Source organism: Sander vitreus, chromosome 18 (assembly GCF_031162955.1).
Source record: "Sander vitreus isolate 19-12246 chromosome 18, sanVit1, whole genome shotgun sequence".
Taxonomy (NCBI): domain Eukaryota; kingdom Metazoa; phylum Chordata; class Actinopteri; order Perciformes; family Percidae; genus Sander; species Sander vitreus.
The window spans coordinates 27,898,639-27,911,666 of NC_135872.1; the positions used below are offsets into that span (position 1 = coordinate 27,898,639).

A 13,028-nucleotide genomic window follows, 5' to 3' on the forward strand; every position below is an offset into this window, starting at 1 on the left:
TTTTCAAACTGGCCATTCAAAATCTGTGTCCATTCTCTTCTCCCAGGCCATATGGTGGCCTCGACACTTAATCTGCATGCATTTAGACAGGAATCTCACCTAGTCTCCCCATTCTGTAAAGATGCATTTCTGCTATGTTAGAACATACACAGAGCACAGACTGAAGCAGGATTTATGGTTCTGCGGTGGCTTTACACAGAGCTTACGCTGCAGCCTATGTAAGTGGCCTGAGGTTTATACTTGGCTAGTGTCTGCGTCGTTCTAGCGTATCTCTTTAAGAGAATAGCAGGGCCGGCATGCGTGTGTGCGTGGGGAGTGTGTGGTCGAGCGAGTGAGAGAGTGACGGCGATTATCTTCGGCGCGAGTACCGACTCTAGAGTCCTAGTGAGAGAAACAAAGTGTCTCCCCTGTTCTTTCTGACCACGGTGGGAAATCTGGAGCAGGAGAAGTTAACCCTCTCCTTGATTTCACGTTGTTTATGGAGAAGAAAACCCCAGAAATGAGTCGGGGGAACTGTGACGCTACCAAGCTACGGCCAAGCGGACCAATCACAGGTGTAGAAATCTGCGTGTAGTTACATTTTTTTGCGAGGTGCACGTTAGGCTACAGCGTAGGTTCTGTATCTCTACGTACCTACTTACGTAGCTACAGCGTAGATTCAAGGCAGGGCCGTATCTTGGGTTTAACAGGAGAGACAAGAGGGTGCAGTGACATAAAATACACTCACACCTTGAACCCGACAAGTACATGTATGAGAAGAGATTTCTAAATCATAAATCACTGAACAGATCCAAATCAAGTCATTAGCGTGCTGCAGCACGTGTTGAAGTTGGGCCCTTTAGCAAGTCGGAGAGTTAGTAAAACAGGATGAGGTTATGGCGCTGTAGCATTTGCACAGTAGGCTCTCTCGCTCACACACAACCACATACTCCACGCGCACGCACTCACACACACACACACACACACACACACACACATCCTGTAAGCAGTAGAACAGCACTCTGCAGCGAACATCCAGCCAGCTGTCGGCGCTGAATAGAGAGAGACAGCTCATAAACTATAAACCATGTTACTTCCCCAGTCAAACAAACGAGACAAATCAGTACAAACACACTGCATAAATATCCCGGGTCCCCTCTGAGCCAAATGTCAGCCTTCTGCACGTGGCCTCCACCCACCCAGCTTACCTCTATTACAGTCAACAGTAGGCAGACGAGGGGGTTAAGTGCGAGACCATTAAAATGTCGTGGTCGAACCCCTCCAGCCCCTGACTTTCCTACGCCCATCCTGGCCTCATTTTTCTAACGTAAGATGGAGGGATGGAAGAGAAGATGAAACACCAAAAGACCTTTCTGTAGAGGTGTAGATTAAAACCACTCGGAGCAGGTGGTCAATCATCCCACCTCTTCTGGCTCGTTTTCCTCTCCACGTCCTCTACTTTTTTTATTACTCAACTGCAGTGTTTGAAAGACACATTTAGGAGTGAGAGAGCAGGGCACTGCAAAGAGCACAAATTCCAACCTTAACGCATAATTCTTGCTATGCAAGCCCGACCCGGCTACTGAAAAACAACACTATTGGCAAACAAACCTGCATTTTTGGTTGGGTGTATATTTTTATTTTGGGATATTTCCAGCACATTGTTCTACAGTCATGCATGGGAATAATTTGTTCGAGAAGAAGCAAACCTACCCAGTTTTCACTGACGTGCCGTGTGCCCTTTACCTTTCATTACTGACATGTATAACCAACTGAACGTAACAGGTCCTTGTGTTATCTTTGGTATGCTTCCAACTGCGTTATGGGAAATGTAGGAAAAAGCTGACTAAACTTAAACTACAGATGGGTGACAAATTAAAGAAAAAACCTTACAACTTAAACATAACAAATCCAGATGCTTTTATACAAGTAGCAAGAGCTCACCGAATAGTTCTGGGTATTTTCCATCATGCAGATTATTTTCTTGATTAATTGATTAATTATTGGCTCTGTACAGTAAAATGTCGGAATAGTGTCAAATGGCCATCACAGTTTAAAAGAACCCCAAGGTAACAGCTCCAAACCCAAACAGATCCATTTTATATTCACAGCGGGAACCACCAATCAAACTGACCTCATGAAGTGGCGTATGTATGACACGCCAATTGGTATGCCATTATTTCCGTGTTATCAAGATGCATACTTGCTTTTTAGCGCGTTTATCAACGCTGTTTGTCCTCCAATGACTTACATTACCTTGTGATTGCGTGTGAACTGACGCTGTAGCGAGTAGTATGAAAGGGCGAAAATCCGCATAGGGAGGTTGGTCGGGGTGGTGGATGGATCAAACACAGGACTTTCACCCAGGAGACCGGGGATCGTGTCCTGCGTGTGACTTTGTGTCCCGCGTGTGATGTTTCCTTTCCACGTTTTTTGTTTTCCTAAACCCAACCAGTTCTTCTTTTCCTAAACCGTGGCCTCGCGATAACAACGCCACGAGGCTTTAGAAAGTGCCACGTGGCGTTGCAGACTGCCGTCCGCTGTATACAGCGTAGACATACACGCGGATAGCTCAAAATGTGTACAGATAACACGCCACTTGTGGCGTGTATGTTTATGCAAAGTCATGATGTCATGTTGAGCAAATAGTCCCATCTGAAACCAGAATAGAAGCTCAAATAATAATAATAGTAATAATTGACGATTGATTTTCTGTGGATTAATCAAAGAACAAATTGTTGGAGAAAAAGAACAAGTGTTTAAGCTGTTCTGGAGGCTCATGGTAGACCGACTCCTTATTAACACACTTTGTGTATCTTTAATGTCAGACATCTGCACACCGTCAAAGAAAAGAACTCATTGGTCAATCTTTTTTTTTTTTTTACATTATTTAAATGGTAGGTTTTCCTTTAAATGTGTATCTACATGATGAATAATAATGACATCTAGATTCATCAGCCACACATTCTACTGCTTATGGCTGATGGATATGCAGGAAAGTTAAGGCCGACTCAACTTTTGGAGAAATGCAACCCCGCGTCAGGCTGCGGTGGCCAGTCATGTAACCTGGGATCAGAGTGGTTGGTGTGAAAATCCCATAGGCTACAGTAAACAGGGAACATCACTGCCTCCATCGCTGCCCTGAACTGCCCGGGAGTTTGTGGAACAGCCGAAGTGCGGTCGGAAACGCTGAGATCTATAGACTGACGGAAAACAGTAATTGTGATATATAAAGTCTACTTGTGCTACATTGGGGGGAAGGGTGTCACACAAATGGGCCGTTTCATTGACCCTCCCCCCCACGCAGCACTACCCTGCGGAAAATCGCCGGATTGCTATTTTTGGTCTGAACGTAGCTTAAGAGTCGGTAACAAGCACAGAGAGCCAACAGACAGTAGAGTACATCCTGTGAGCTATGGTTGCTGCACTTCACTTTGCAGTAATTAGGGGGAGGGAAGGCATGCGGACGAAAAATGCCACCAGATGTGTCAATATTATGGAGTAAAGTTTAACTAGGTTCATTAGCGGGACCACTCCTGCCTACGGCCTGCGTCTCCTTACCATCAGGCAAACTGAGAACCACAATGGGGCCGCCGTCTGAGGGCGACGCTGACATTTCAGTGAATAGTTGCACAGCCCACACTGGCACAGTCATTTTCCTGGAGGTACAAAGCTGGGAGGAGGAGAGGGCTAACAGTCAGCTTTGGCGCTGCGAGGAGAAAAAAGGCAAACACAAGTATGTGTTTGTCTCATGGCTGCAAATGATTCTAGCAATGAATATCAATGTCTCGGATGATGCGAGGATAATTACCAGTGTGCTGTTTAGCGGAGAGGCAGCAAGAAGTGGAAGCATGAAAACATGATTGGAATCGGTGACTCACTTTCTGTTTCTCACCAGCCTACAATACCGCCCACCCGCTGAAGCACACGCGAGCGCACACACGCGTGCGTGCGCACACACACACACACACAGATGGAGGGATGTGCCCAGGTATGTGTGCTCCACGTTCCCACATTAAGGCTGCTGTTGATGTGCTACCATTGCAGATCTGCAGAGCTTCTTCTGACGCCTGCTGTGTACTGTGGTATGTCTTCTATGTCACCGTCACCTCAGGAAAAAAGAGCTGAGTCACATGCAAAACTCCGCAAAGAGCCTGCTTTACTTGCTCCGTCTCTGAGCAGCAGAGACATGCAGAAGCACCCTGGGAAACTGGAGCACTCGTTATAAAGGAGCTATTAGCGTAGCGATGACTGAGCCTGCATAATGAATACACTCGCTACGAATGTCGGTTCGTCTGGTTTCCTGGAAGATTCCCTCAATTAGCTCGTTGCCACTAACAAATTGAGGAATTCTACCACAAAACCCTCCTCTTCATTTATAGCTGTTTGTCGGTTGCTCGGCTGGCTTTTTACAATGTGTCTCCTTTGTCAGCAGGCTGAGTTTTGGATTGTTGGAAGCCTACACTCAAGAAGAGGAAGCTACGGACTGAAATGCCTCTGACTAGGCCAGACATGGACTTCTCTTTCACTTCAAGACAGGTCGCAGAACAAGTAAAGCTAACAAATGGCTGCAGTGTCAAAAAGAAAGTTCTTGACTTGGGTTGAACTTCCCAACTTAAATATGACGAGGCCATGCTGCTAGCTGCTCGTTTTTAACAGACAGATGGGTGACAAATGACATAAACATGAAGTGTCTTAGTGAGGGCCGCAGGTCGGATTCCACTCTAATTATTGATTTAAGTTCAATATTAAAATGCCAATGAAATGTATCAAATACTTATACAATAATAGGTTGGAGTCTTTTGTATTAATGATGCAGCAATACTGAAATATTGACTTTTGTTTGTATTATTGACCAACGAAAACTAAGGCATCTCAAACTTCAGATGGTTAAATTAGAAAGATAGTAAAAATGTGAACTTGGTGATTTGAGGACTGACTGCAGATCAGAGGCAGGATAAAAGTGCATTATGCTCCCTACACTCCCATCACATGATGTATGCTTGACTTTCACCGCTTTATTTCAATCCCAAACTCCCGCCTATTTATCAGCCATGTTGCATGGGATGAGAAAAAAAACCACACTGATCATATGAGAAATCACACAGTGGAACAGACCTCACATCAACCCCTGCAGAGTTTAATGGGCCGATCTCATTGCTGCTGCTTAGTGCTGCGGATTAAAGATGGCAGCAGCAGAAATACACAGTTGGGTCAGGTCATATACTGTATAAAGCTGTATAAAAATATAAAGGAATACAACACTTTAGCTTTTAGCTGGTGGCATCTGTTTCCCTGTAGGACAACCTGAAACAACAACCAACAGCTAGTTGTGGCCAGCTGGTGGGTATCTGTGTGCGTGCTTTAATGCATGTGTGTGTGTGTGTGTGTGTGTGTGTGTGTGCTCTGCTATCCTTATGACACACATGCACTAAAATACGAGGAAAATCCTCCAGAATGAGCATGTTTTGCAGTCCATCTGCTGTCAGTATCTACATGAGGTTACTTTAACTCTGCGTTGTATGCGCATGCAAGTAAACACGCCGGAAATCATGGATAAGAGAGTTTGTGTGAGGTCACAAATGGGTGCGAGAGTGTGTGAGTCCAGTGGCGTGTGAAGAGTCATACCTCTGGTTTTCAGCGTATCAGGATTTTTTATTTCCTCCACATTGCTTTGCGCGCCGCCAAAACAGAGGCCCTGCAGGGACACAGAGACGCTTGGATTATTCATCGTCCCATTCCATAAAACATGAATATCAACGGAATGTGCCAGCCGCCGTCATTGACACTTTGTTGCGAAAATGGGTCTTGCAAACTTTTCCTAGAATGCTTTGGGACAATGGCAAGGGACCGACATATGACTTATATAATAATGACATGGGTGTGTCCATGTATGTTCACAGTGTGAATCGTCAGGGCCCTCTAGGCCCTCAGAGAGGGTCTAAGTTATTCCCAAAAAAATTATATTTAAAAAGGCATCAGATGTAACTCATACTTTGACAATCAACATGCAAACAAAACGTTTTTGATGAAATAAACCCTTCCAACCTGCCTAGTCAGTTGGTGTTGTCTGAAGGGTTAAAAGAAGTGCCAACCAATCAGGTTTTGCTGCCTCTGCAGTTGCTAGGAGGAAGATTCACGATTCTCACACACACACACACACACACACACACACACACACACTCAAGTTTAGTCAATAGTTTTATTAGTTATATTACAAATATCAACTTGCCTGATAAACTTCTACTGCCTTTTGTCCGTTTTGAGGCTTTAATCAGTTATTTAATTTTAACCTTATTCCCAAAGGCTCAAATAGGGCTGGGCAATATATCAATATTATATCCACAATGATCAGCGAAATCAGCCTGGTCCTACCAGACTCTGGTCCATTTCATTTGTACAGAGAGTCTGGCCTCTCTCCATTGACAAGTGTTAACTTCCTTGAAGGCGGGTACTCTGTTTATGTTTAAAACTATTGGATCTGCACTTTTGTGCACGTTTTCTAGTTCTAACGACTGCTCAAAGCACTTTTACATAGTACAGGAACCATTCACCGTTCACACACATTCACACACTGTGGCCGAGGCTGCCGTACAAGGTGCCACCTGCTCATCAGATAAACATTAACACACATTCACACACTGATGGCACAGCATCGGGAGCAATTCTGGGTTCAGTTTCTTGCCCAAGGACACTTTGACATGGGACTGCAGGACCAGGGATCGAACCACCAACCTTCCGATTGGTTAAAGTCGACAAATTTTATACACTCATAATGTTTTTTATTAAGTAAAATGTTAATTTTAAAGCTATAGTGCGTAGTTTCTGATAAATAAGGACGTGTACTTCTCAGCACAATCTACCAAAATTATTATAAGTAATTCAAATAAGAAATTCCCATGTTCAAAAAGGAGTGGGAAGAAGTTCATAAACAAACTTTTCTAGTCCCACCCCCTTTCTCTATTTTTATCCTTTAGTTAAATACAAAACAATTCAACAACTTCTTTACATACACGTACACCGTATATCTACCTACAGCTCACATATACCCATGCATACACAGGTACAGATGCATACATACATACATAGACTTTTATTTTTTTCCTTTCTTTTCCATCTATGTTCTTGCTTTCCGTCTATCTATAGTAAATCAAATAATAACCCATCCATACTAGACTTAGTATACAGGTCCAGGAACCATACAGTCAGTATACAATACTATCACCTCGAGTCCTTTTCATATCCATTCAATATATTCATTTGAAATAGTCTCTTGAAATTGCTCATTGTTGTACGTGATTTCATCTCCTCACTGCAGCTGTTCCATACATTAACTCCTTTGGTTGTGATGCAGTGATATTTGGCATTTGTTCTTATATGTTTCTTTTGAAATACAAACGTTCCTCTTAAGTTATGCTTGCTCTCTCTCATTTGAAACAACTCTTGGATAGTGTTCGATAGCTGTTGATTATTTACTTTGTACATAATTTGTGCAGTTTTAAAGTCAACAATATCTCTGAATTTTAGTGCTTTTAATTTGATAAAAAGTGGATTAGTTGATGCTCTATAAGTGGTTTTATTTACAAGTCTTAAGGCTCTCTTTTGAAGAATAAAAATAGGTTAAATTTTGTAAGTGTTTCCCCACACTTCCAAACAGTAAGTCATGTATGGCAGTATGAAGGAACAATACAATGTGTACAATGAGCGTTGATTTAATAGGTAATTGATTTTATACAGTATAGCAATTGATATGGATATTTTAGCATTAATATAATGTATATGTGGCTTCCAACATAATTTTTCATCAATTATTACTCCCAGAAATAAAAAAAATAAAATAAAAAAGTTCTTTTACTTTTTCTATTTCAATGTCATTTATCATAAGTTTTTTGTGTAAAGTTATTGCACGATTACCAAAAATTATAAATTTTGTTTTACTTAAGTTCAGTGTTAGTTTATTTGCATCAAACCAACTTTTTATCTTTTGTAATTCATTTTCCACTGTATCCAAGAGTTGTTCCAAATTTTCCCCAGAACAGATTAAATTAGTGTTGTCAGCAAATAAAATGGTTTTCAATTTTTTTGACACCTCCCATACATTATTTATATACAAGTTAAACAGCAATGGCCCCAACACTGACCCCTGGGGGACCCCACAGGTGATTTTCTTTAACTTTGATTTATGGTTTTGCAGTTCAACATATTGTTGTTGATTATGTAAGTAGCTATTTAACCAAGAAAGTGCAGTCCCCCTAATTCCATATTTGTACAATTTCATGATCAATAAATTGTGGTCTACTGTATCAAATGCCTTCTTAAGATCCAAGAAAAACCCCACTGCATATTCTTTTTGTTCTATTGCTGTTATTTCTTCTACAAATTGAATAAGTGCATGTGAAGTTCTCCTATTAGCCCTGAAACCATATTGTTGATCACACAGTATATTATGTTTAGTAATGAAATTATCGAGCCTTGTAGAGAATATTTTTTCTAATATTTTTGAGAATTGGGAGAGCAGTGAAACAGGTCTGTAGTTTGAAAGTGTATGTTTTTCACCAGCCTTGTATATTGGTATCACCTTTGTCAATTTCATTTTGTCTGGAAAAACTCCAGTTTTCAGAGATTGATTACATACATACGTTAGAGGTTCAACAACACAACCAATAATACTTTTGACCATAAACACGTCAATACCATTCCAGTCTGTGGACTTTTTACTCTTAAATGTTTTAACAATCTCAATAATTTCTTTTTCATCAGTTAATAAACATAGATTCATTAATATGTACATTCTTGCTTAGCACATCATTTATACTGCCAGTCTTTGCAAACTCCTCAGCTAAACCTGGACCAACTCCAACAAAAAAATCATTAAATTCATTTGCAGCCAAGGTCATATCCTTAACCTCTGTTTTGTTTTTAGTCAGAAAATAGTTAGTGTCTCCTGTTTTGCCTTTTTTTTTTTTCTTGATACTTTCATTTAACACCATCCAGGTGTTTCCTACATTGCTTCTGTTGTCCTCCAGTAGTTTACTTTAATGATTATTTTTGTTTCTCGTAATTCTGTTCAGTTTGTTTTTGTATATCTTATATTTCTGTTCTGCTTCTTTTGTCCTCTTCTTTAAAAACTCTTTATATAACGCAGTTTTCTTCTACTGTAATTGCAGTCTACTGTAGGTAGACTGTAGGTAGACTGCAATTATCTGATCTTATTCTGAGAAAAACAACAACCCATTCTGAAATAAAAAAGTTTTTACTAACCGAATAAGTGCAGAAGACATAAAGAACATAAAGGACATTTCTGAGACTCTACAAGGCAACTTTTATTCACAAGATAAATCTCCACCAGACGTGGATAAACTTGACAGAGGCTTCCAGCTCTTTGACTGACAGTCGAATGACACAATGGAGTCATTGTGTTGCAGGAGGGCCGGGGGTTAACTGCATGGCGCGCCTCCTAACTGCCCTTTATTTACAAAAGATGCGCTGTCACTGCTGCCAACTATGTTGGAACCCATTAGCTGCTGATTTGACTTTAAAGCTCAGCCCCGCTAATCTAATTTAATCTGTCTCTGAGGCTTCGCCGACTGCTGGAGCAGAGCGCTAATGGCGCTGCAAGTGCACGCAGGCTTCAGCGATGTGATGCAACTATTTGTTCTGCAAGAGCAGACGCCCACATGGAAACTGCTGCTGCTGCTGATGGTAATGGTGATGGTTTGTCTATGTGGGGGGTCTATTTCGTGATCATTTCCTGTTATTGGTTGAATTAGGCAGAATTAAACAGTTCATCTGATAAAAGTGAACTGACTATATAACTGCAAGATCAAGTGTGTGAAGCAGGTCTTGATGGGAAACAACAATGAAAATATACATTTATTTATTTTATAGTTTGTTATTCAGCAATGCAGACGCACGTTCTCAAGTGGAATGGGCATCAGACTGTCTCACTCACACACACACACACACACACACACACACACACACAAAAATCTACTTCTATAATATAAAATCCCCCCGTGTAACAGCTGAATAGCAGAGGTGTGGATGTAGATAGTGTGATGTATAGAGTGTGTGGTGACTGCTATGGTCTCTCTGTCTCACCGTAAAAAACAGAGACACAGATAAATAGGACAACAGGATGAGAAGAGACCTGCTTCTTTTCCAGTTAAGTCTGTGCTGTTATCTTCTCACGTGTATGAACGGCATCATCACACACTTGTGCACACTCTCATCTTGAGAATTCAATTGAGCAGGTCAGAAAGTACCTTTAAAGGCAGCTGCTAAGCAACCTTGCTCCCTTCGTGCTTATCCTCCCTCTTGATTTAAAAGTGCTGTAAAATCCTACGGTCATGACGACGAAATGTACATTTTGTGCAGCTAAAAAAGAATCTGAGACGTACGCCAATGTAACACAGTGCTGGTAAACTTCCCTATGAAAATCACATACGTACGTTTTATCCACAAAGATTTAGACGATTTATAGTATTCTTCAACATCAACATTTATTTTTGGCCTGTGGCCTTCCATCCAGATACATTTTTAGCCCTTCAACTGAAAGAATTTGGGCACTTCTGCTACAGAGGGATGTACAGGAAGTATTCAGATGTTCAGCCAGAAAGTTTTTTGTCGCAGGTGACAGCGTGTCTGTTTTGGAGAGGTGTGCATAAAAACTGTGAGGGCGTCCCGAAATACAGGAGCCGCCCTCAGTGTGTGAGTGAAACATGGGATATAAATCTCCTCCACTCTGTGGCCTCCTTCCTCTCGTCCGCTCTCTCTCTGTCGCCCGATGCAGCCATGGCGACGGGCTCCCAGCAGGCTTTGCTGTGTGTTTGCGGAGCCCGTGGCCCCGGAGGGATAGCTGACTCTCTCTTTTCATCAGCAGCCTTCTTCCAATAAAACATAACGGCACCGAGGCGGGGGGGGGAAGTCATTCAGCTACACAGAGCTGTCACATGTGCGGCCGAGGCACAACAGGCTCAGTCATTCTGCTGCTGCTGGGACGGATGAGTGGGCTACTGAAGAGGCCAAGACACACAGCAGGATCCATAGAGAAGACACCGCACTCAATGGGTTGTGCTGCCACAGAGGAACAGTGGGCAGGAAGGCAGGAACTGCATGCACTGTACTGTACAGAAAGATTTTTTTTTTTTATTTCATTTTAAGCCATTTCCCCCCCAGTATAGAGCTCAACAGATTGGTTCCGGAAGTAAAAATCCCATTCATTTTTCTCCAGAAGGATTTTGATTATCAGCCATAATGTCTAAACCATCCGAGGTAGACGGAGCACGAGCTCCGAGGTTGTGAAATGATTCACGTTTCAAGATTCAAGATTCCTGTATCTGTCTTTTTTTTTGCACCACATAAAAAACGAAATTGTGTTTCACACATCCACCAGTCAATAAATAAGTCAGTTCAAGACAGAACACTTTAAAATTCTAAGCTCATAAATAAAAGCACTTCATAAATGAACTATTATGCTAACGTAAGCTCTGATTAAATGAAAAGGTGATGCTGCTGTAGAAGTCCTAAAACAGGTTTTATTTGCAATCTTATGACGAAATACACTACCCTTAATCGTAAGCGTTACAGCGACGTCTCTGATTGGTGGAATTCGCTGTTACCGTGGAAATGTTAACCGCACCTGCGCACCTGCGAACGGCTAGCGCTAGCTGCTTCCATTGAGGTCTATGATCGTTTCCGTACACCGTCTTGTACCTTTGCCATTTTCAAACTGTTATTTTGCATCGAATCAAAGGTTTAATGTCACCATTCTGGTTGGCTTGGTTCCGGGCTTAAAAACCTTTATATAAGCATTTAAAAAAAAACTAAAAAAATTCCAGAACTAGAGCCTTTAAAAAAGTGGGCGGTCACTGTAAGTATAGTCACTACCAATCAAAATCAACGCAGCAGAAATGTTGCTTTTCTTCTATTACATGCTTTTTTCTGTCCTGGTCAAAACCGGGCGCCTGCGTTACCAAGATTCAGTTGTGCTACGCTAGTAGCTGCTAATGTAGCCTGCAGCGGAGATGAGCAGCGTGCTACAGAGGTCTGGTCAGCTCACTTCTTTCCAACTCCACAACTCCAGATTTAATCTTTAAACCGACGCTGACTCAAATGACATCACTTATGGACATTTCTGACACTTTAAACTCCACACTCAGGAGACACTATTGGCTTTATACTACGTGTTTCGGGCAATTTCATGACTAAATGATGAATTGATTAATTACAAAACCATGAATCATTACATTATACTGTAGGTAAGTGGAAGTAACTTCACAGACATTTTATTCAGTAGAGTTTTGTACATAAAACAAGGTTCAAGGGCACCTATGTCGAGCGGCATACTTCACGTTTAGATAACCATGATTCTCCGCTGGGCGCTTTGCTGCATTCCGCTTTGTCCGTCCTCCGCCACGCCACGCGCCATACCACACTGGGAGCGTCTCAGAAGCAGAGCGTCTAGCACGCCTGACTCACAGATTTGATTTTATATGTCTCTAAGTACAAGCTAGTATCTGTGGGGGGTGGGTCTCGCTGTTTCACTTCAATTCATTTCAATTCAGTTTTATTTATAGTATCAAATCATAACAAGAGTTATCTCGAGACACTTTACAGATAGAGTAGGTCTAGACCACACTCGATAATTTACAAAGACCCAAGAATTCCAGTAATTCCCCCAAGAGCAAGCATTAGCAGTGGCTAATGCGACAGTGGTGAGGAAGAACTCCCTTATAGGCAGAAACCTCGGCAGACCCAGGCTCTTGGTAGGCGGTGTCTGACGGGGCCGTTTGGGGGGGCGATGAACAGTGGCAATGATAGTCACAATGCCCGGCTGTCCGAACGGCCCACGGCCCGCGTGAAAATAGACTTGGCGAGTATCTTTAGCGGAGCGGAGAGCAGCTTCACGCACGCTTTTTGGACGCGCTGTGACGTGGCTGGTGGAATATCAAGCATTGACTTGAATGGCTTGGATTGCTCGCGGGGGCCGCGGCACTACCGGAACGCAGCACAGACACGCCTGGTGGAAAACAGGGGTAAGGACGGCA

The 13,028-nt window shown here is 42.3% G+C and overlaps 1 protein-coding gene across 5 annotated transcripts in view; it reads right to left on the bottom strand.

Annotated features, from left to right (window-relative positions):
• Positions 1 to 13,028, bottom strand: part of fynb (FYN proto-oncogene, Src family tyrosine kinase b) — a 110,793-nt gene that overhangs the window by 85,504 nt on the left and 12,261 nt on the right. For 3 of the 5 annotated variants that reach the window (XM_078274737.1, XM_078274741.1, XM_078274740.1), the window contains exon 2: positions 5,608 to 5,677. The exons of 1 other annotated variant lie outside the window; for it this stretch is intronic. The gene's annotated coding sequence lies outside the window, so the exon portion shown is untranslated. Of the gene's footprint in view, positions 1 to 3,540; positions 3,633 to 5,607; positions 5,678 to 13,028 lie in introns of those variants that run through there. One more of the 5 variants, XM_078274739.1, reaches the window with a different exon arrangement.